Below are 24,897 nucleotides of genomic sequence, written 5' to 3'. Positions count from 1 at the left end.
GGCCAGTGATGACAAGAGAAAACAGGTTATTTCTGTATTTTCAGTTAGGGTTTTACTTTTAAAGCTTTGAGTTAACAGAGAATTCAAGAACAAATTTTATTAATCCAAGCATTTTAGTATATCCTTATGTTCTTAGCTAGTGACAACAAGTAGTGAAATTGGATTTCTGTTTTAAGTTACTTGGCTGATGGTCACTAGTGTTATAGAGACAACAAATTCATCAAAATAATGAAAATAAAATTTTGAGTTGAATTAAAAGAAAAATAATTCAATATTTTTTAATTACTGTAAAAGTAAAATGTGGGTAATGTTGAGTAGAAATGTTTGTTCTTGATTTTCTCAAATATCAATATAGATTGAAATTTGCTTCTTCTTTCCAAGACAAATTCATTCAGCTAAGAGTTCAGTGCAGATTTAGCAATACAAAGAGATGATAAATCTAATTTTTTAAGAAATCTAGTAAAAATTATTTACAACTGAGAATAAACTTGAACGTTTCCTTCAAGACTTTCTAGTCCAACTTGAATATTTTAACCCAAACTGAATTTTTTCAGAAATGTTAAAAATTAAAATGCAATGTACTAAGAAGCATTGAAGCACCTTTGATATTAAAGGAACTATAGTCTTTATTAGAATTACAGGTAGAACAATGAAGAGTTTACATTTTTGTCTCCATGTGAAATGGAGTTTATACAGTTACTTATGGTCTTCTAACTTTCTTCTTTAGTTATGATGCACAGGAATGAATTTGAACATGTACTAGCACGTTACAGTCATCAGCCCAGCTTTAGCAGTTTGACTAATAGACATTGTGGTGTGCCTATTTCATTATTGGATGCAACAACTGCCCCTCTAAGAGCTTCCCATTTCAAAATGGCAGTCAGGGAAAATTGCTGTGCTCCAAATCCTCCAAATCCTTTTTTCTAGCTATGAATGAAAAGGCCTTTTATGACAGGATCAATAAAAAGAAAGTTCCTTTTATGGAAAGTTCTTCTGAAAAACTACCATAGTCACCTATAAATGTGAGAACCAGTAAAGGACAATTGCAGTAGTTCCTTTCAGTAAATGACCATAAAACAGGGTGAAGGTTTCACTAATCTTAGTGATTTCTTATTTTTCAATTCTCTTTAGTCATCCACACCAACAAAATTGATCTCAAATATATTGGATGGTAAAATATTTTCAGAGTTAGCAAAAGATTTTACTGAAAAAATTTGTACTTACCATGTTTTCAAAAGACTGAGATTCCTGTTTTAGCATTATCTGCCATTTCATTGAAAATCTTTTGGAATATATACTCCTAATTAGAGCTTTATTGAAGAATGCTGGGATAATCACTCATTGGTTTGCGTAATAAAATCTCTGAGGGAGTTAAATTTACAACATCTGTATTCATGATTAATTTCTATGCAGATGTTTTGTGTGCAGTGCTGCTAAAGTCAATGGAAATGTGCAATGAGAACGCTGTACATTTACCCACCTAAATCTCACCCCAGGAAAGCACATCAAGTGTAAAGTTTTGGAAATCAGATTTATGAGCACTTCTCAGCTCCAAGGTTGATTTCCCTCTGGCTGCTACCTGATAAGAATCAGACATTAATATCATTGATTTCAGCTGTTGCACTCATATTAAGCCTGTTTAATGGAAGTTCACTTATTTAAAACACTGCAGTGATGTAGAACAAACAGGGCAGTGAGATGTAATGGGAGTTTTGCTGTTTCTTTGGTGCAGGACTACCTGGCAAAGAAAGATCCTCTTTTCCTTCTGGAGTTTAAATTTTGCCAGAATTCAAAGCTAGTGTTTAGGCAGAAGGAGAGTCCAGCATGTGACCTGTCAGATTTGAATTCTCAGCCAGCATGATTAAGGTAGAAAATTTTCTGATATTTGTTCACTTGTCTATAATGGTAATTAACCTGTGTATATTAATTAACCCATGTCTTAAGGTGGTTTTCATAACTTGGTCCTTGTGATGAATTCATAAACCCTCATAAACCCTATTCGAAAGGGGAAAAATCTTATTAGAGTAGAAATGATATGAAATAAAAGCCATCAATCAGTAAACAGAAACTGCTTTACATAAATTTGAGTCAAAGTGTCTTTATAGAAATTGAATGTTTCTCATGCTGAATTAAAGACATCAAGAATGAAATTGCTAGAAATTCATAAAACCTACCAAAGGAACATGCCAATAAAGAAAGTATTACTGGGAGTTTATAAAAATAAAGTAATATTACTTAAATATTGTATGTAGTTTTAATAAAAAAATACAAAACCCCACAACTAGTAAAACTAGGATGTGTGCATATATAAATAAATATAAATTAACAAAATTTTATACTAATTTTTAAAACTTTTTTGAATGTCATTATAGATGATCTATAATAAACACTTCTTAATAGTACCCTTTATTTGTATTTTAAGTGATTGGTCTACCTGGAAATCCATATTTTTCATACAGGTATTTTTCATTAATAAAAAGAGACTGGTCCATTTTCTGGATATTATCTATTTGTAATAGACAATCTTTGTTTTGGAGGAGTTGCTTAGAATTCTGTTTCTGATGGTATTTTATCTGGATTAAGAGAAAGTAGTGTGTCAGACAAATATTTTGAACAAATTCTTCCTGTACATTATCTGTTAACACATGCCATTTCTAGAAACTCCTTTTGGCCTACAAAGTAAATGTACCAGAATTTCCCCCGCTCTTAATATATTTAATATATCCTAGTGGTGCTCTTGGCTCTACTTTTAGAGGGTTACCTGGCACTGAAAGCACTGCTGAACTTTGTAATGCCAAACTTTGTGCTGGATTCTTTTGTTGGTGCTCAGTTAAGTCAATGAGGTTGCAGTGATGTAAAGAGGGGCCCAAGGACTCCAGAGTTTATTGCCAACAGTGAGAATAGTTCTATGAAAATAGTGATCAACTCAGGACCTGTGGTGGCAAACCCCATGTAATTGACAGTGACAGTGTCCATCAGCTGGGAATTTTAGCCCTTTGTATTAAGATACCAGCTGGGTGATATGCAAATCCAGGTATGTTTTGCCTTGTCATCTGTAGATACTGGTAGTCTTTGAGTTCTGAAAGTGTATCAATGCTGTATTTTCAGAATAGTATTTCTTCAGTTGAAGAATTGTAAGGACATGAGAGAGAATCCACTTACAAAAATGAAATTGTTTGCCAATGACAGAATGTACACTGATGGAACTGTGTGCTACAAGAAATTCCATAGTGGAAATTAAGTGTAAGAAGACTTTGATTAAATTAACTCCAGAAATCTGAAGAATTTGAGAGTGCTGCACTCTATTTGTATTGCCTTTAAGAAGGATTACAGTTCTTTACCAAATGTTATTGATTTTGGAGCAAGTTTTCCAGCTTTATGTTCTTTGGCATCAGGGTTAGTAGCCATAGAGCTTTACATTACAGTTTTGATGGGAGAAAGAAGAAAGTGTCAGAAGTAAGAACAATCTAGCAGGAAAGTCTTGTACTGCATAAAATACATAAAATATAAATCTTGAGAGTAGTGAGATGCACAAATCAGTTATGTGTTTTGGTATTGATTTCATTGATCCAGGTAATGCAGAAGCTTTATTTGCTATCAAAGCACATCTCTGTGTTGTGCTGTACTGTCCTAGTATTTAGAATTTTGGATTTGTTAGTTTGGACAGTAATGCAGGCTGATTCAGCCGAGCCTGACTCAAGGCAGAGGGACAGCTTGGGGGACATGGAGCCATCACCCCCCACCAAGACCTGCATGGGAGGGGTGGCCCTGCCTTCCTTGGAGTCTCACCCCACTGTAGGACTAGAAACTAATTACTTTTGTGAGGAAAGAAAAGGCAAGGTGCAGCTGGGTTAGATTTCTTTCCACAGCCAGCATATGCTCCCCTGACTAAGGATGGGCTTGTAAACTCGCTGTCATGGCAACCAGGAAACCTCCCGGGCCCACTGCTCAAGGACCCTGCTCAAGAAGCTCCCCAAAATAAAGAACAGCAGCAGCCTGCAGGAAACCTGCAAAGGAGGCAGGTGGTGAGGATTTAATGTTCAGAGAAGGTGAATGAAAAAGGTGATGCCTTGGAGAATTCTTTATTGTGTACCTCTGTGCTTTTGTCAGTGAGGCTTGTGAGACATGTGGGTTACTTGGACAAACGGGGACAGGATTTAGGATGTGTACTGCCCTGGCTGGGGATTCACAGGTGGTCTTAACCTTGATTTACTCAACATGCAAAGAAACAGATGAATAGGATGCCAGTTGTAGTAGGAAAAATCTTGACATGCATGAGGATTAAATCCAAGAAAAGTTGTGTGGCAGTTTAAGGGCTCTGTGCCCTTCCTGTCCATCCTCATCATGTCCTGAACCATTTTGACTTTAGAGCTTGAAAAGGCAGAGTGAGGCAGCAGCTCCCCTCAGCTCCGTGCTGCAGTGATTGCTTCTCTGGCACAACTAGTTAATTTGCAGACTGATGGGTATGTCTGTGTTGAAGTGAAGGTTATGGTTTCCTTTGTGTTAGTCCCTTAAATGCCTTAATTTCCCTGTGCCTCACTGTAGCTCTGTTACCTGCATATGGAGGTGTGCCTCAGCAGTGCAGGTTTTGACTCCTGCTGTTGCCTAGGCTATTACTGAGTGATAATTTTTTTTTTTTAAATCAGAACTAGCAGTTTGGTCATTAGAAGGGTCAACTTTCTTTAACTAGTTTTTAATCTATGGCATGAATGTTTGGCAGTTTGTGGTTATTGAGTAGCCTTAATAGCTTCAAGCAGCTTGTGTTTCTACCCCTGTACTGTTCTCTTCTTCAGAAAAGTCAAGTGCTTTGTGCATCAAAGCAAACATGGTAAAAGCCTTTAATGTGCAATTTCATCCTGAGTGCTCAGATGCAACTGATTTAACTTGCATGACCTTGATATTACTCTGGTTGATATTCAATCCATAATTTCACACTTAATCTTTCAAAACATTCAAAAGAGGGAACCAATTTTGTTCCATCTCAACAGTAAGTGTTGCATCTCATGTAGTCAAGGTCAGTCAAAATAGAGTAACTGAGCTGAATCATAGGATTAAATTCTCAGGGAAGATTGGACATAATCAATTACAATTAAAAAGCTTAGCAACAGAATTGTAAAATTACTTTGGAGATAGGTGCAAAAATTTGTAATTTGTTTATGGATTTCAGGAGGCACTATTCTCTAAAATCCTTATGACAATACTTGAAATTAAAAAGTATAATATTTAGTAGCAATAACAGGTTGTAGTTTTTACTCGTAATGTAGTTTGCCTGTGTTGCTCTTACCCTGTCAGTGGGAGGTGGGGGTGTCCAGGTGCACCAAGGGCACACCTGAGGTACCACGGGTTCCCCAGAGCAGGGAACACCATGATATGAATGACACAAAACCTGCCAGGACCCTGGCACTGAAATCCATTAGATGCTGAATGGCATCCTCACTCACACTGGAGAATGGACAGGTCTGTCCTGGAGATCAGTTCTGCAGTGACACAAATGCTTCTCCTGGGGTTTGCATTCACAGCAAGGTTTCCCTTTAGCCTTTTGTGTCAACATCCCTTAGCTGTCCTCACTGCTGTCTCTGCTTTGGACCAAGGTCAGCTGGGCTCTGTGGTTCTCCTCATTGCAATGAGCAGTCTGCTGTTCAGGGGGGATCCCCAGTTGGCTGGTGGGGTAGGGTGAGACCTAAATACAGTGAGTGCCTGACAGGTCACTCGGCCCCTCTTGCTTGTGTGAGTGGATTTCTCAGATAACCCTCTTTTGTGTAGGGTCAAGGAGCTGTAGTATGGTAATTAATGCAGTGACAATTATTTATTGCACTGCACAGACTGGAATCATTGCTGGGATTCAAAAAATATGTAGAGAAATACATAGAGAAATGTTTGACAAATAAAGCAGTAGGTACATTGTGGGCAGAAGTGGTGCTTGACTGACTTTAGCTTTTTAGTACAATTACTTAGAATCCAGTTTACATGTCATGTGGGAGCTGGGCATTTTTCAACAGGCAGTTGATTATTTTTCAGATCCTATTTAAAGAGAGTCATTCTATCAGATACTCCTGGCATGATGAGTGGACATCCAGGGGTCCCAGCCAAATCGAAATTTCCATGGTTGTGAGCATGTTTTCTAATCTACCATTTGAATAATTGCTCAGCAGAGTGGAAGTGAGTGGTATTAGGTGCTGTCTGAATTGATTAAGTCAGATTGTGTTAGATTTAGTGATCACACATTCATGTGCACGTTTCTGGGAGGAGACATTATCTCATGGAAAACATGACATCTTTCTTTTGGGCTTGTGTAAGGTATGATGTACCCTGAGCTGCTTGAGCAACTGATAGTTTGACTTGCAAAATGATTAAAATACAGAAAAAATTGCTAATAGAAAAACCCACTAGAATTTTATGCAGGCTTAATTTTATAGCATAATAGAATGGTTTGAGTTGGAAATGACCTTAAAAATCACCTAATTTTGGAACACAATAAAAAAAATGCTGCTTTTTGAAATGCCTAGAACTAGTATTTTTACTTTAAAAAATAGATGTCTGGATTTAGATTGAAACAGATCAGTTAACTCAGAGTGATTTGTAAATAGTTATATTTGATTGAATTATAAATAGAGAATATTAATTGATTACCAGAGGTTTTTAATTGGCTTTAATGTAACACTGTTGTATTTAGACATGAAAAAAACAAAAAAGAGAAAAAACCAAACAAAAAAAACCTTACAAAAAACCAACCCCAAAATGCCTCTGTATCTTTTTGGTCTCCCACACAAAGTATCACATACTTCTGGAGACAGTAGTAAAAAGATTAATAAAGACCATACTATGAAAAATACAGACATTGCAAATGAAAATCTGGTATCTTAAACCCAAGATGACATATATTTGATTTTGAAGTACAAAATATTCGAGTGTTGTGTCCTGAAATGAGTATTGAGTGCTAGAACTTAAAACTCTTTCTTATTTGTGTCTCAGCAGGTTCATAAAGATGAAATAAAAAACAGACATACCTCTTCAAAATGTTGTGTTTCTTGAACTAGTCATCACATTACAGAAAATTCTAGGTAAAGAGAGTCTTCTTCTGAAGAGTAATGCAAATATAGCTGGTTTCATTTTGCTTTATTTGACTGCTGCTTACAAAACTCATTATTTCTTGCCCTATGCAAGACTCTAAGTAGCTATTAGAGCATTTAAATCCCTGAAAGCAAAAATATTCTACATATAGGCCAAAATGTTTCCCTTGTTTTGCTCTCTATGGCATTGCATCTCAGGAGATATGGCTGTCTACCAGGAGCTGACTCAAACACAATGAGGTGGAAAAATATGACCTTCAGAAGAATGATTTAGCATGTAGATTGTAGAATACATTTCTATTAGAGTGTTCCCAGCTTGGAACCATTGAGGATATTTGTAAAAGAGCTTCATAAGTACAGCATGTTGATGTGTACACAAGTTGCTCTCATTAGGAGTAAATCCTTGCTGTAATGCTAAGGGTGGTCTCCTGACACTGACAAAGTGGAATTCTTGTATCACTGGTCTTATTTAACCCTCCAGCTGGGTGAGCTATCCCTGTGTAGAAATCAAGTTTGAACGATTGCCTTTTAAACACAAAGTGGCAGCTGATAATCAAGATTTTACCTCTAAGGCAAGAAGAGCCAAAATGAGTCCTTGCTGTAAAGTACAGTAGGCCTTGACCCAAAAATCCTTTCTCTTTCAGTTGCTGCTTACCTCAAACTTTGAGGGAATGCTTTTGCTAAATACTGGCAAGTTCCCAATCCCTTTGTGTGCTTCCCGGTTATTTTTTGCTCTTTCCATATGGTGTGCAAAGCTCTGAGCATTTCTGTCCTGCCTCTAGAGCTGTAGGTTAGGCCTAGCACCATGTGGTCCTGGAGAAAACCTTTATGCCAGAAAGACACAAACTATCACACTTTTTTATTAATAGGAATATTGACTGTGAATAATAAGATTTTATCTGCCAAGACTAAAAAACCAGAAACAAGTAGGCAGGTTGGATCAGGGATAAAGAAATATTAGAAGAAAAATTCACTAAAGAATTATAGTGAAGGCCTTTTTACAATACGTGTATTAATTTATGATCCTTTTCTGTCATAGAAACAAAATCAGTGCAGTACAGCTTGCTCAGACCTAACTCACATGAGATGTTGGGCCTTAGAAAGTTATTTGGTTTGGTTTCAATATGAGACCTTATTTGTCACCCCTTTTTTCCTCTTATGTGTCCCCACCTCTTATGACTATTTTGCTTCTCCCAATGCTTTATATTGAATAGTCATAAAGGCAGATATGGTCTTTCAGGCCAGCATCCTCTAGAGCACTGACCAAAGGTTTAAACAAAACTTCCTTCCACTAAAGTTTAAAAAATGAGCAAACTGCAAAGTTTCTTTTCCAAGGGATAACACAATCTGTCCATAACCATTCAGAGAAGGGCTGGGAGACACTGAGAGGAGTTGCTGGGATTTTCATAAGGATCAGTGACTGGTGCTCAAGCAGCCTTAATTTGAGAGTGGTTTTGGACTGGGTAAAAAAGTAGCTGGGGTGGAACAAATTGGGTTAGACAGAAGCTCACATGAGAGGAGTCACTGTTCAGAGTGAAGATACAGACTGTTGATGTCCAGGATAAGGAGGATAAGAATGTTATTGATCATAGGTATTTATAGAGTACCCACCTCTTTACCATATTCTGTAATCAATGTTTCCCTTTGCAGAGGCACTAGTGAGAAACATAACATTTTAGCAAATCTGCTGATGGATGTGATCTAGGTCCTGGTACCTTTCTGCCCACATGGGTGCCTAAGGATACTCAGAGCCACTGCTCAGTTCTCCAGCCACTCTCTGAAGAGAGGAAAGGCTGGCTACATATTCTAGGTTTGACATTGACTTCGAGCTTGTAGCTTGTCCACAAACCACATTTTAATAAAAACTGCCCATTTCAGATGTGAATTTCAGGATGTCAACTAAAGATTTATGACTTTTCTCCCTATAAGTTTTGTTTCCCTCATGTACTTGTTAGTCATGCCTTAGTGTGCTGCTGTGTAACAGCTCTGATTGACCACAGATATTACAAATGATCCCTTTTGATAAATTAGTTAATTATGAAGGAAATCATCCTTCTCCTTGCAAATTCAAATCCATCTGAGAATTTTATGGAGAGTCAATTCATTATGAGGAAAGTTATTTATGAATTTACTAAAAAAATGGAACTGTTCTCATTAAAACAAGCTTAAAGCTAAAAAATAAAATGTCAGTTGTCTACTTAACTCTTTTGATGCATTTCACTAATGAGCTGAGAGACTAAGACTTCTCAGCACTTACAATTAAATTCAGCTAATTCAAAGCAAAAGAGACTTGGAAAGTCTTGCTTCATAGGTGTAAAAAATTAAAAAAGGAGGAATTAACAGATATAATGTGTATGTACAGATTTGGTTAAAGAGCATTTAGATGCTGTTCTAGTATTGTCTTTGTCCTCCTGTTAAAAGACATCAAGTTTTGCCAGTTGTCATTACTTGCTCCAAACCCAGGATTTTAATTCAGACTTTGCACAGTTACTGCCACTCTGTCCTGGGAGACATGATAGAATTGGATATGAGCTTTGCAAATTACTTACCTTCTTTTGATTAGTTTCTGCACTTCTAGAATAGGATTTTGCTAGTATGAAGGTAAAAGAGACTAAGTTTTCTTTCCCGAATTTTCTTTCTTGACATACCAAGGCCTTGCTTAGGGGTGTGGGCTGAGACATCAGTTGATTACTGTACCCATGTGTCCATCAGCATACAAAGGATGTGCCCATCAGTATACAAGTGTGTCCTAAAGCCATTCTCTCACCATCACCCCCAAACTGTCCCCAAGATGTGATTTGAAGAGCATGGAGACTACACAGTAAATTTGTACAGAGGAATGTGTGAAGGGGGATTCAGGGCACCTTTTCAAGGGATATGAAGTCAAGAAGATGAAATTTACCAAATTGCATGGTGAATTTGTAGGAGGCAGTCAGTTCTAGTCTGAGAGGTGTAGCTGTCTCTGCTGTGTTACAGAAATAGTGGCTTTGACCATCTGACAGCAGTAGCTGTCACTGCCTGACCTCCTGCTGGAAATTTTCAGCAGCAATTTTGCTGGATGGCAAAACATAACTGTGCCTGAATGTGCAATCACACTTGCATTTGTTTTTGCAGGTGTTTCTTTTGCTATGTACTCTAAGATCAGTAAAATGAAAAGGAAAAATATGACAAGTGTTCTTGTGTTTCCCAAATGACTGGAGAGTAGTTATCATGGGATCTATGTAATAGGTTTTCTTCTGCTTTCTTCCTGGCTTCCAAAAATATGTAATTTTTCCTATCAAAATTACAGCTTGTAGAAGAATTTTCAGTGGAGGAGATGATTGCATGTTTTCTCTCTGTTGTTTCTGTGATATTGAAAGGTTACTGCTGGGCAACAGTCTATGTTTCATAGTGCTTGGATCCAAAGGTCTTGAATTCCAAAGGGAGCTTGCTCTGCAGCCTGCAGGTCAGGGGTTATTTGTGGATGTAGCTAAACTGCTCTCTAACTGTTAAGTCTTATGACTCCTTGTAAACATTCTTGCTTAGCCTCAAAGCAGATTTCTGAAGGAAATATGGATGTGATCTCCTTCCCTCACCTTGTTAATGTTCCTAGGTAGGTCTCTGCTCTGTGTCATGTGGCTGGCACAAGGCAGCAGCCACCACATCTGCATAATCAGGTCAGCCAGGTGTGCTGCTGCCCCTGCTCTGCCTCTCACTGAGAGAAATTCTACCCCAGCTGGAACAGTGCTGTGACCTTCCATACTTAAGTTTTTTTTGTAGGGCTTGCATACCATCATCTAGGCTGGGATAGGTTAACAGCTTAAAGGGCAAGTTGAGGCAAGGAAGCTAAAATTGTCATTGTCTTCTGAGATGTTTTTTCATTATTATTTTTAGAAGTGTTGATAAATGTAATTTTTTTTTCCATTTACTTATCAGTGATTCACACTACAGTTGTCATGGATCTCTTTGTAATGTAAACTGAGACCTGATCTAGCAATATACTCAAATGTGAATCAGGAATTCTGTCAGCCCTCTATAGACACCTGGGAAAGCAGTGGATCACCTTGTGATTCCTATGAATCCTTGGGCAATGCATTCTTATGTGGAAAGTATATTGAATGTGAAGAAAGGTATTAATCTAGAGGTATTGGCTAAATCAGTTTTAGGTGACAAAGTTGAACATTTGATGACACAAATATTTATTTTTTATTTGTATTTTGCTAAGCTTGTTGGTTTTATTCAGTGACAGGTTCACCAAATATGCCTTGTATATCCTAAATACTGCATCCATGTTTTTTGAAAAATAGTTTTGTCTATTTTGTGGTATTGCAAGACAGTGTATTCTCCCTGAGAAGTCGACATTTAACTTTTGTTGTTTTGTTCAAATCAACGCAAATCATCACAGACTGGATAGATATCCCACTAAAGTTTGATAAAAAATAGGTCAGCTATATTATAGAGTTCTTTTATTTTGCACTAAAAGTGGATGTTCAGGTTAAGAGAAAAAATGTATGGTTGAAAATTAAAGCTGCTCCACTTGTGGTTTCAGCAGCCGTTATTTTAGCCATGGAGAATCTCTATGATCTGTCAAACTTTCAATGCATTGTGCAGGCTGGCATGAACTATCTGCAATTAAATACTTGGTAGAGCCTTAAAATTTACTGTATGCAAATTTTCTGAGATGGCTATGAAGACGTTATTAAAAATGTTGGCCATCCTATTTCCTGTCTTCTGATTCTTCAAAAACTACTAGCTGAAGCCTTGTGATCTGTGAATTTGTATGCACTTTTATTGTTCCTTTGCTGTCAGAAAATTAATTACCTAGAAGATCTTTTCTAATCCTGCCTAACTCTGCTTCACGATTTGAAAGAGAAGTGGCCTCTGGAAACACCTGAGAGGGCTTTGAAAGTGTTTCAGCGTTCTTTTAGGACTTCAAATTGTGCTTCCCCATGGATAGCTGGAGGATAGAAGAAAGTATAAAAGTGACAGAGCTTCTCTTTCCTGTCTTGGCACCACTACAGGTTTAGTTTTTCTTGTTTAGTGGAACACTTGTAACACTGGGCAATAATCAATTCCAGAAACTACACATTATTAAATTTCTTTGACTAGGTGCTTATCTAACAACATGGGGCAGAGCCTTCCAGCCAGGTAGCAGAACGAAAAGGCTGGGTAGTGGAAAAATGTTGTGATATATCTAATGAATTTAATTTTCTACCTCAGCAAAGAATATAAGATGGCTGCAAGGCCAAAGGCTGTTCCTGAAATGCTATTTAGGCTTCATTGGTAATTGGTTTTGTCCCAACTCATTTTCAGCTGCAGTGTTAGGGCAAAATGGAACATAGATTTCTAAAGTAGTTGCTGCTGCTTAAGCAGGGTTTTGTGGAGAGAGGTGGTTGTAAACCCTTTTCCCCTAAGAGCTGAGGCTTTGTGTTAGAGAAGATGGCTCACACTAGTGAGCTAGATGCTAAATGTATCTAACAGGGTTTTCTTCTGAGTCCAATAGCATGAGCTTCATTTAGACCCTCTGATAATCTAGCATAATGTGCCACCTAAATCTAGCTGAGAAACTTTCCTTCTCAATTTAACACAGCATCAATGAGAATTTAAACTTATAAGCCCCATTCACAGCGAAAGCCTCTTTCCCAAAAGCTCTGTGGGGCTTCTGAAGCCCTTTTTGTGTGTGAATGATCTGTGAAAGGGCTTTAAGCATGTTAATGAATTTAAAATTATTCAGTGAATGCCTATGTAGTTACAACTGAGCCAGTGAGTTGCTTATAAATGATCAGCTTTGCAGTCTGTAGCAGGGATTCACTCTGTGTTGTTTGCTGATCATATGATGCAATCAGTGATGTGATGGTTTTGCATCTGTCTCTCAGTGGCTCTTGAGCTTCCAAACAACTTTTTCTATGTGAATAGCCATGGGATAATCCTAAATGGGGAGGATCTGTGAGTGAATTTTAGCTCCTTTCCCCAGGTGGGACCTGGCAGAGATCCACCTGCTGTGCACCTGCATTGGCACTTGAAGCCTGGGCCTGCTGAAAAAGAGGGAGATGCTGGGCTCTGGTAGCCAGCCTGGGTAGTGAAAGAATTGTTCTTATGGGATGGATGGCAGGCTGTAGCTCTTTTCCACCCTCTTCCTCCCTCCAAAAATAGAGGAAAAAGAGATGAATGTGTGTCCAGTCAGCATCTGTATTAACTGGCCTAGTACCGTATTTTTCACAAATATTGCATGACATTGGTTCTCTAAATTATTCAATGAGTTTTAGTCCATAAATGAAAGTGCTTAACTGTCCTATGGATTTGAGTGGGAAAGAAGCTGCAGAGTTTCCAAAAATTACACAAAGGACTGTCTGCTGCATTTTGACCTGGGATAAACAGGAGCTTTAGGGCAAAATAATAACCCTTATAAAGAGCATCTGCAGCCCTGTATTTACTTCCTTCTCTGAGGTGGTGCCTTGCAGAGGAGACTGTGGAAGGCTCAGTCCCACTGGTGCCCCCCCAGCCTGGTTCAGAAGAGTTCATGAGTTCTGCATTGAAACCACCCTGGTGCTGTGCCCACCAGGAGGTTGTTTCTAAGCTCCAACATTTCCCAATGAAACTCTGCATGTAGCACACTCTCAGGCAGTAGAGCTGTTCCCTCAAGATGCAGGCTGCCACTTACATGATTCATCAAATTCATTTTCCCTCTTTCCCTTTCAAGACATCTTCCTATGGTCCCCTTGAAGAATCTAGCTCAGAGCCTATTGTTTACACAGGGCACATGCTGTTGCTGAACTGGTGGCACCCACATTTATCTCCCTTGCTGCAGTAACACTTACCTAATCCTTAATGGTTGCTGTTAAGGTTATATCAATCATTTGAGGTATTAGAAGGCAGAAAGACCAAACTTTAATGTACAAACCAGGATAACTTTATCTCTCCTCATTCCCAGAGCATTAATTAATGGTAGTGCAGAGATTTTTTAGTGGCTCTGTTTGTCTGATATTTAGCAACAACATAAAAATAAATTTACTATGTGCTTACTAGCAGTTGATTTAATATCTAATTAGTTAACATGATACCTCTTTGTGTTTTCTATTATAATTTTAATTTCCTGATCAGTGACCTTTTAAAGACTAATGAAAGGCAAAGCCCTCAGCTTAGAAAGTGACACGGTAGAATATGCTTTGATTATAGTGGTCAAACTTACCAAACAAGGTGAGTGAAGATGAAGCAGATAGTATTTATGATAGGATTATGTGGTGATTTAGAGCACATTCTGCTAGTTATGTCACTATTTTAAAGCCCTGTTGTTTCACAGAGCTGGATTATAATTGAAATTGTAGTGTGTGGTACATTTATGTTTATGCTCTGTGTTTAGAAGGAGGAGCATGTGTTTAGATGCCATAAAATGCAAAATGCGTTTCTTATTTCTTCCCCCTCTGTATAGTGAGAAAATTACAATATAGTTTTGTACTCTGGAATGATACAGTGTTGAGAAGGCAGTATCTGTGTCCTAAAAATTGAAACTAAGCTCTATTTTTACAAGTGAAAATTTTTTGTAAGTTCTATGTTTGTTTAGTTTGTACTTTATACATGTCTCCAGCAAATGAACCTGTCAAAATTCTGAGGTTTTGTGTTCTGGAAATAGTTGTTAATGTGAGATTTTAAAAAATTATATTTTTCACTTTGACTAGTATCTGAGATTCCCTCTTGGAAACATTTGCATACTTTGCAGGGCTTGCAGATTATTTGCCATACACGGTTTCAAAAGAAAAAGGAAATTGGAAAAAATTAAACCTTTGGGGACAGCTTGCTAAAAGAAGTGATAAATGAGCTTTGCCTTCCTCAGCAAAGTCTCCTTTGTAACTCTGCTGACAGGCACTCGCCTTGGGGCTTCTCCCATCCTGCAGCGCCAGCCTCACCTGCGAGCCCTGTCCTGGAGGTGCAGCTGCACTGGCAGCAGCTGAGCCGAGGAGTAGCTGTAGGTTAAGTTCTTCAGGCACCAGAAAAACCAGGGTGTGAGCACAGGTGTTTTTAAAAGTCCCAGAGCTGCTCACTGGGAGCTGCGTTGTGATGAGGCTGCGTGGCTGCACGTTGCTCATAAATCATCGCTGCAGAGCAACTGCAGCTCTCCCTGCAGCCTTGAGCAGACCTTGTTGGTTAACACCACAGAAAGTATCTGAAACACTGCTCTTCCCAGCACAGGCAATGTGTAGTGATGCAGAGACCATTGCCTGGTAAGAGTTAAATGTTCTGTCTCAAGGAATAAAAACTAGATGGTCTGTAGTACATGGGAGTAAATTCTACAAGGGAGACAATTTTCTTTGGGAATATAAAGCTCTTTATTTTACTGTTTCTATGAATATTTGTAATCATGGGCATCAGTATTGCCACAAAGTTACTAGCAATTTATATTGAATCTTTCTGAAAGTTGGAAGCCAGCATTGGAATCTTTAAGTGGAGACAGTTTTGGAACTTTTTTTTTACGCTGCTATTTGTACTGATATTGATTTTGGGTAGCAAGCAATGCTAGCATAAAGAGAAGTAAAAGGCTTGTTAATATTTGCACTATCAAAATGAGCATGAAGCACTGATGATTCATAAGTGCTGTTGTAAATAGGCTTTATTGATGTTGCTGTTCTTCCTTTCTTATGAGATGTTTCAGTTTACTGAGAGCCCTTAGGACTTAGGTTTATAAAGAACGAGGAAGAATTTTGCAATGATTTTGCAATGAACATCCTAAGTGTTATAGAATTTCTTTTGGAGGTAGCTAATGTTAAAACTGCTCCCTAAATGCAGAGGATCTATTCACAGCAATCATGGGCTAATGCTTACTCTTGGCATGCCATGTCAAGAGCTATGGGATGTGCTCTGTCTCAGAGAGATGCTCTGCTACCATCAGCCTGCCCCCAGGCATTTTAGACCCAGTTCTATCCTGCTGGATTCTTCCTACCCACTGGTTTTCTTAATGAGACTGGAGCAGAGCCCATTGCCTGGAGGAGCTGCCAGGTGCTCCTCTGGCATGGCCAGAGTCCTTGAGCTGGAGGGGAAAGGGCCAGAACTCTTTGTTTGTTGACCTGGCACATGTGTGATGTCAGCTGCAGTTCAACACTGAGATGTGCCTGTACTACCTGCCCTGGAGAACTGCCTGGCTCCAGCAGCACTCCTCCAGCTACAAAAGTCCCTTTGAAACTAGCCACGGTTCATGCCCAAAAGATGTGGAGGAATAAAGTAGACTTGGAAATGCCAAGTAGCACCAAAAATCACAAGGCATTTCTGCCCTCAGATATGAGAGCTGGCAATCCAAATGGAATCTCCGTCTCTTTCACCCTGCTTTTATCCCCATCTCCTACTCATTTTTCCTCTTTTAAAACAGAAGTACAAGGGGTAGGAGTTTAAATGGCAAACAAAAATTAGTGAGCCTGAGAGTCCTACTTTCCAAATCCTGAGTGTTATTGAAAACGCTTTAGATGTCAAGGTCTTATAGTCAGAACATTGATTTGTATGAGAGATAGATATGTAAATATCTTTGAAATATGGATATGTGAAATTGTAACTTTTGGAGCTGGGGTTTAATATCCCAAGTTGCTTTGAGGGTTTTTTTTTTGGCAAATGTTGCAAATTTACCTGCTATAGAAATTTTCTGATTGGAACTTTATTTCAAGACATTAATTAATGATTAAATATAGTAATAAATAACTATAATGATAAAATAATAATATTCAGGTTGACCCGTGTGACCTCCAAAGTGCGCCTGAACTTATAATTGCAGGGTTTTTTTAATAATATTCAAATTTTTCTTAATACTAATTTATTCTCCTAGACTGTTTCACTTTAGAATCTCAGCTGATTGATTGGCAGTTCAAACCTACACATTACACAGGCCTTTTCTTCCCTAATGAAACTGAAGCTGGAAGTCATGTCACAACTCAGCATTCTTCAAGTATGTACTTTAAAAGATGGTCTCTGAGCAGGGGCTGCCCATAAATCCCACAATTTATTACATTCATTACTATCTAGATAAAGGTTATTAGGCAATCAATCAGGGCCATGTCTCATTACCCTTTAGTAGTTGGGATGTTTTTGAGGTTTTCATTAGGGAGTCAAGTTATTTTCTTTCCTGCTGCTGAGCAAAGAACTCCTCCAAGTGGATATTGTCTAAATTGGAGTATTGAAACAGTGAGACCAGACCATGTGAAAAGTGGTGATGACTCAGGCAGTTTATTAGCCCTCCTCAAAAGAATACAAAGAAGGAGATGTTCTTTCCTGATGAAGTGGATGAGTCATTTGAAGTGCTGCAAATATGCAAGAACTGTAGGAGAGGACATGATATGGCAGACAGTGACCAGTGCAGATCTGGCTGTGGAGACAAACAGGAATGTGAAGGTTTCTGTTGTGATCTTTTATCTCATTCTAGCTATGAGCTTGTAAAATCATCCACAAGGTACTGTCAGGCCTCTTGTGCAATAGACTGTAGGAGAATGGATTCAGTTTGGATCAGCAGCTGCAGGACTGGACTCCACCCAGTGGAACAGCATTTGGGCATGGAATTAGTCTTAATCAGCTTCTCCAGCCCTTTTCCTTCTTCAACCTGGGGCTGGAAGCCTTATGTTAGTTGCTTTTCTCTAAGTATATCAGCATCCAATCTCTGCTTATCTGGACTCTTTAAGTACAGACTCAAGAGAAATTGCCAAAATATAAAAAAAAAAACCAACAAGAGTTGAATTTATTTAAATGTCAGCAGAGATTCTACTCCAGCTATAGGAAAAAGTTTGAGAGGTACTTTTATATACTGAAATGAATTTACTGTGCTATCCCATATTATTAATGATACTCTTATCAATGTTTATATTCAAGGTAGGTGTTCATAAGAGTTCTTTGCTGTAAGTCAGCAACCACATTCATTTTGCCTCTGTATGTATGTATGGTGAACAGGGATGACTAATTGACTGCATGAGCTGTGTGACATTTACAGCCTAAAAATCTAAGTGTGTGTGTGAAACTGGCCCACTAATGGGCTTATGTTCTGCCTCAAATTTACTGATGTTTTGCCAAAGATCTCTCTGAAAATTAGACTCTATTTTGCAGGGGGCTTGGTTTCCCGAACAGTGGTTTTAAAGTACAGAGAGCACATTAAAAAGCTTCTTTTAATTTTAGGTTTGGATTTGGTGAGTGTAACTTTTGGTATAAACTGAGCTGTTTTCATCATGATGTTAGTCTCCAGAGTTATTCCCGTGGTGCTGATAGTACTTGAAGAAGGCAAAGTCTTTTCCTCCTGCTCCACCCTGAGCCACGGAGGGGTGTGTGTGCTTTTGTCCTGCAGCACTGTGGAAGCTGGAAACAGCAGCTCCACTTCTGGTTAACAGGGATTTGTTCTTCATGGGGATTTATTACAAGTTGTAAATCTGGCCCAGGCAATGATGTTTTTTATCCTTTTTACCTACTGGAACTTGTGCTTCACTGTCAGACAATGCAAGCATGATGGGAGGGTAATTGCCTAAACCATTCAGGAGAGGATTGGGAAGCAGGATGGGAGTGACTGATGACTATTGAATGATCCACTTTGCATAATGAAGGCACAAAGTTCTAATCAGCACTGGACAAAGCCCTGCCATGTAATTGGCCAGTGTGCCTTTGAACAATGCAAAGATTGACTGAAATTACTGACTTTTTATTTTTGATGATGAATTTAGTGAATTTTGTTAAAGCTGCCACTTGAAGATAGGTATTCAAATTTGCACAGCTGACAAGATTATTATTCCAGAGAAGAATAGTAAGATGTGCTGTCATATAAAGGTTAATAAGTGAAGACTCACATTTTTAACAAATCTGAAAGTAGATCATGGATATGTGGTTTTGAATTTCTTCCCCAAAATTGTTTCTATTGAAATTTATCTATACATGTATTCCAGAGCAGAACTGGGAAATCAGCTCTTTAGTACTCATGTAAATCACCAAAGTAAATGGGAAATGAACTTCCATGCACTATTTTTTAACTGGTTTGTGCTCAGTATGGTGTGGTGTCAAAGGACGTGTTGTAAATTAAAGTGGAAGCTGCTTGGTTGCTTACCCAAGTTCTTTGTTGCATCACTAGAAGATGGCCAATGAGAAAACATTCATTGATGCTGCTGATCAGAATTTGGGTGTTGGTGTGTTGTGTTTAGGTCCTGCTATTATAGTTTCATTGTTTCTGCCAGTTTCTACTCTACTGTCAATACTCTAAGATACCTTTCCCAAGGCTTGTACATTAGCAATGTAACCTCATTGTATAAGAATTTCTGTAACTTAGCTCATTACATTTTACAATTTCTCAAGAGAATATGTTGTGCTTGTATTTAGAGGAATATAGAATAAATCCTCACTAGTAGTGAGTTCTTTTTCTAAGACAGCTGCATTTTTTATTGCATGTTTTTTACATTTTAGCTTTTGATTACATTTCGGTGTGTAGCAGTAACCCAGTAAGTCCTTGTGTTTGTCATTTGCTGCAGTGGCTGGCTGGCATTAGTGAACTTTAACAAAGTAGGTTTTCATGTATTCCTCAATTAGGTCAAAGCAAATAAATGTGTAGTACTTTGGCATTACAAGGAAAAGCCATAAAAATAGAGATAGAATGCAACCACATCCAGACGTGTTTTTTCTTTCGCTCACTTAAAAGTCTTTTTGCATAAGAATCAAAAAAATAAACCTATTTACAGTTACAAAAATGAGAATTGCTGGAAAAGAGCTACTGTAGAGCTGGTAGAGTGCATCCAACAGCACTGCAGGTGAGGCAGCCACTGCAGTCTGTCATGAGGTGCTAAATAATTGTCTTATGCTTATGTAAGTTAATTGATAAATTCCACGTATTTTACTGTTGATGCTCTATTAAAGTAATAAAATGGATCTACAAGTATGTCTTCAGCTAAAAGTCTGCTTCCATCCTGAGTGCACTGTTGGAATCAGAATGTATTTCCCTCTTTACTTTGGATAGATTTCTTATAATAAAATGCTGTTAGAGAAGTAGAATTACCACCCACTGCAACCAGCATAAGTCATATGAGAATATAAATGAGAATATAAAGTGAGAATATAAATAGATTTAGAGCTGTAGATAAGAGCTTTAGTCTATTTGCTATACTCAGGCTGGTTTTTAGGCTGGGTTACAGTTCTGTCTTGACAGGGTAGGTTACTTGGTCAGTCAGAAAGGTTGACTCATGCTTATTCATATAGTGAACCCTGATTTGTTACCAAGTCCTCAGGACTGAACTCATTTAAGGCTCTGATCCATTCCTATGGAGAGACAGAACAGACCCACAAGTGGCAGCTGCCTTGAGAGCATTCATGAACATTATATTTTATGAAATTTAGCATAAATATTCATTCTTTAGAGGAAAAACATTTTGCTGCACTACACATATGGGCAACTTCACCTCACATTTCCTCCTCAGCTGCAGTTCTGACATGAATGTTGTTCTGCTCTAGAAAGGTGCTGCCTACAACTATGGAGAGCCAAAGAAAGGACCTAGGCAGATGGCCCTGCTCCAGTGTGTAACCTGGCCCATAGCTTCACCTGTTAGTGTTGTCTCCTGATTGTTCTGGACTCTTGATTTAAGGCTCCAAATATAGTTCAAAATACTCTTAGAAGCTATTTGTCTCCCAGCTCAGTGTTCCCAGACACACTGCCTCCACTGCCAACTAGAGCAGTGTTTGCTATGAGGGATGATTGATCTCAGTGGTCGTCTCAAATTTATTTAACATTTGGACATGGCGGTGGCTGTGTTCACATCAGCTTTGTCACAATACTGCTGTAATGTAGGAATAAATTTATCTTTGCATAATGAGGCAAGTAGGAGTATGTAGTTTGTTTGCTCCCTGAAATTTTGGTGGTCCATTGGTTACCCTGGGGGTGGCAGTATGATACTTGGAATTTGCTACCATACACAAGAAGAGGGTCATGGCTTTGAGCAAGGACTAGACAGTACTTAAAATTCACATTCATCAAGGTATTTGTTATTCCTTTAACTCATTAAATGAAAGGATTCCACCTGGGTTGAAAAGTTTGTAGGATTTCTTCTAATTATTTTGGCAAGTTTCCTAAATTACCCTAAATGCACTGCAAATTTCTCTCTATCACTAATAGCTTTCTGCATGCTTCACATGGGAAGAATTTTTTGCATTCAATTATTGTTCCACATATTTAGTCTTTTAGCAGAATTCTATAGGATTTTTATCCAATCACTGTAGTATTACTGCTGCTGAATATTTTAATCTGTTTGAATCACTGTTCTTTAAGATCGTTGGAAATATGTGCATTTGGGAGATAAATTTGTTTTTCACACATGCAGCAATTACTGTACAGAGTGAGTTATTCTAAGGAACAGAAGGCAGAGAAATTCAGGATTCAAAGTCATTTTCCACTCAACAATGAGGATCTTTGATTTAAATTTTTTAAGTTTCATCTCTGACATTTGAAGGTGAAATTTGGGCTCATGAATATCTTAATCAGACACCACAAAAATTTAGACTCTGAATGGGAAACAGTAAAAGGAGGGATCAATTTTACTGGTCTGGATAACTTGTGCTAAAATATTTGCAACATTAATTTATGTAACGTTAATTCAGCCACCGATTTACCATCATTAGGAGGGAACAAAATACATTTTCTCACAAGCATATTCAAGGTTTCAAGATGCTCCTAGGGACCTTTTAGCAGCTGTGTAGTGTTGGGTTATTTTGTACTGCCACAATCCAGTTGTGCTGTTGCAGTGTCTCTTGTGGGGGTTATGTGGGTTGTACAGGAACATGAAATACACCCCATGGTGCTGCTTAACTTTCACTTTCAATTGTGATTCCCCTCCTTTATATGTTCCTTTAGTGCAGAATGCAATGGAAGAGGGTGTTGATCTGATATTCCTGGTTTGGGAAGCAGGAAGCATCTCAGTGCTGCTGTTACAGATGTTTTGCTGTGCTTCACTCTGCATTGTTTACCTGAATCCTCAAATAACAGCCTGAAGTTATCAATTCTATTTGGAGCTTTGGAATTTAACTGCTTAATAGCCTCGGGTTCTGGCTGGAGAAAATGGAGGCTTTGTTGTATTTGAAAGGATTTTATTTATAATTTTACAGTATGTAACATTGATGTTTCAGCCATTGGGAGCTATGGTGCTTTTCATTCAGTTCAGAATTTCACACAGGTTGACTGCAACCTTTTCTTTTGCTGCTTCTGATAAATATTGTATGTCTGACATTTAGCATTGCATCTCACAGTCACCAAGATCCTTGCAACAACAGAGCCTGAGCTCCTATTATAAGAAAAAACAACTGTGCTAAATCCAAGTGTGAGAAATACCTGTTCACCACAAAGTATCTGAAAAATGACCAAAGTGTCCTTGGCAAGGAGCAATTTCAGTAGCTCAAGTGATAATGCAAGAGCTCCAGTTGGTTGACAGTCCAACATCTTGTCTGCTGAATAACACAGCCTAGTCTTATTAACTTCCTGTTCATCATGCATGTCAGGAGGCAGCAGTTTTACATTTGGACATTTGGAATGATCTGTCTAATTGATTGAAAATATCAATCCACACCTGAGAGTTTTAAAGACCTTGGAAAATGTGCAATTTAAACAAAAAATAGACTTTCCTCTTAAACATTGCAGGCCCTGTCCTTACTTAACAAAATTATTATTTATAATCCATAAATTTTCTCTTTTCAGCTACCTCATGTCACAGGCATCAAGAAAGTCTTAATCTGTGCAGAATGTAGTCAAACTAGGAAGTTAATGAAAAAAAGCATGAAAGAGGGTGTGAAATAATTACTTAGTATAGGGTTTAATTGGGTCTTAAACTACCCCAGGTCTCTAGAGGAGACAGAGCCCCTGAAGAGGACCAGAACAAAGATGAGAAATTAGGAGTGGTTGACTGTGAGCTGAATAAAGGGAGGAGAAGAACAGAAAAGATGCCAGACTTAGAGAAACTGGGATGCTATTCCAGGTTGGGTAGGTGGAGTGAAAGAAGCCCAGTGACAAGGAGCTGAGAAGCATTCTTGTAACATTTCTGCAGTGAGCACACCTTCCCTGCTCCCTGTTTCATCGATAGACACACATATATTAAAAAACTGTGTGTGGGAGTGCCACATGGTGCTTTCCTATATCTTTTAAAAATTCCATATGAAACATTTCATGATTTACCACCTGTCAGCTCCTTTAGATGTTTTCTTTGCCATTACTTTTTCAGTTGTTGAAAACAAATGCTCTCTGTCATTTGTTGCTGTGTCTCTCTGCCCACCCCTGGCCTCCCCCAGCAGCTGCGGTGAACGGGCACGGCCTGGGGTAGCACTTCTGACAGAAATCCCTCCCTGCCCACAGAACACGTTTGTCTGCAGTGCTCAGAAGTGGGATAGGGACAGGAGTGACAGAACTTGGCTTTTTGGTGCTTGGGAGAACAATCTGTGAAGAAGAACGTGGGCAGGAGAAAAGGGGAGGTAGGAACTGTCTGCTGATTCTCAGGCTTGAGAGACTTGAGGGCTGGTTCAGTCTGCCCAGAGAAAACTTTCCATGACACCTAGATGGAAAAAATCTCTCCTGAGCAGAATTCACAACTTTTGCCTGTACTGCTCTCTGTTCCCTAACTGTGCATTAAATGGGATTCTGGAGCTGACAAACACAGATGGTGAGACATGACAGCAGGGGATGGTCTTCTCTAGAGGTGGTGAGAGAGTGGCTGAGTGGAAGAAATGGGGATTCCAAGGTGATGGAGAATAACACTGGAGTCTGGATAGACTCAATGGGTTCTTACACATAGCTGATGACTGCTGGTTGCAAATTATTTTCTTTGTTTCTCCAGCAGTTCTACCTTTTACAAGAAAAAGACAATGTGTAAATCTGACAGGCTGGAGGGAACCATAATAAATCTGACATGTGTGTGGCACATTTACAGCTTTGTACGTGCCAGTGTTGATGAATCTGGACAAACAGCATGCTAATTGCTGCTCTCCAGAGGAGTTAGGAGGAGAAAAATCTTTAAAGAAGAGTTTCTTGGCATAATAAAAAAATTGCTATTGTCTTTCTTAGCCTTCTCTTATGTGTCCATTGAGAATGGAGCAAGTTATCTGATTTAAAAAAGTATTTTTTGGTAGGTTTCTTTAATATCATTATGTGAGAACTCTTTTCAAGAGTATTTATTATAAGGCAGGTATCAGCCCTGAAAACGACAACTCTGGAATTAAAATGCAAAATGGGTTATGTTTATTTGGAACTTTCTGTCATTCAGTAGAGGTTCTTTAATTTGTTTATCTCTCCCTAAAATTGCCTATTGAATTTAATTAAGTGCATCATAGATTTATGAGTCAGGGCAATATGAAGATTTTTTTTTTTTAAAGCAAGATTATTTGTTTCTCAGATGAGCTTTTTCAAAGATGTTGTAATTATATGCCTGGGTTACTGCTGGCACAGCAGAAAGTTCACTCAAATACAGCAATTGCAGATAGGCAAGAGACATGTCAAGGGCTGAATGAAATCTGTCAGCCCCCATGGCCACCCATCTTCACCCATCCTTGTTGGCTGCTCAAGAAATCAGCATTGATGATGCATCTTTCAATTACTCACTATGGTTATAACACTTTTAGTTGCACACATGATGGATCTTGAGTCATCACATGTCTCCTATAATCCTGGCATGTGTACTTTGCATGTTTGTCTAGAATCTTCTGCAATTCTCTTCAGCTTTTCCTTCAAAGAATATATCTACTTGAATTTGAACCCATACAAAAGACTAACCTGAGTACTTTGAAATTTTCCTCATTGACAGGAACAAAAATGATTGAGTCATTGCATTTAACACAATAATAAAGACTGATTATAAAAATTAATCTATGAAGCTTTAGATTATTT

The sequence above is a fragment of the Haemorhous mexicanus genome, chromosome 14 (assembly GCF_027477595.1).
Source record: "Haemorhous mexicanus isolate bHaeMex1 chromosome 14, bHaeMex1.pri, whole genome shotgun sequence".
Lineage (NCBI taxonomy): Eukaryota > Metazoa > Chordata > Aves > Passeriformes > Fringillidae > Haemorhous > Haemorhous mexicanus.
This window is presented reverse-complemented; position numbering follows the sequence as displayed.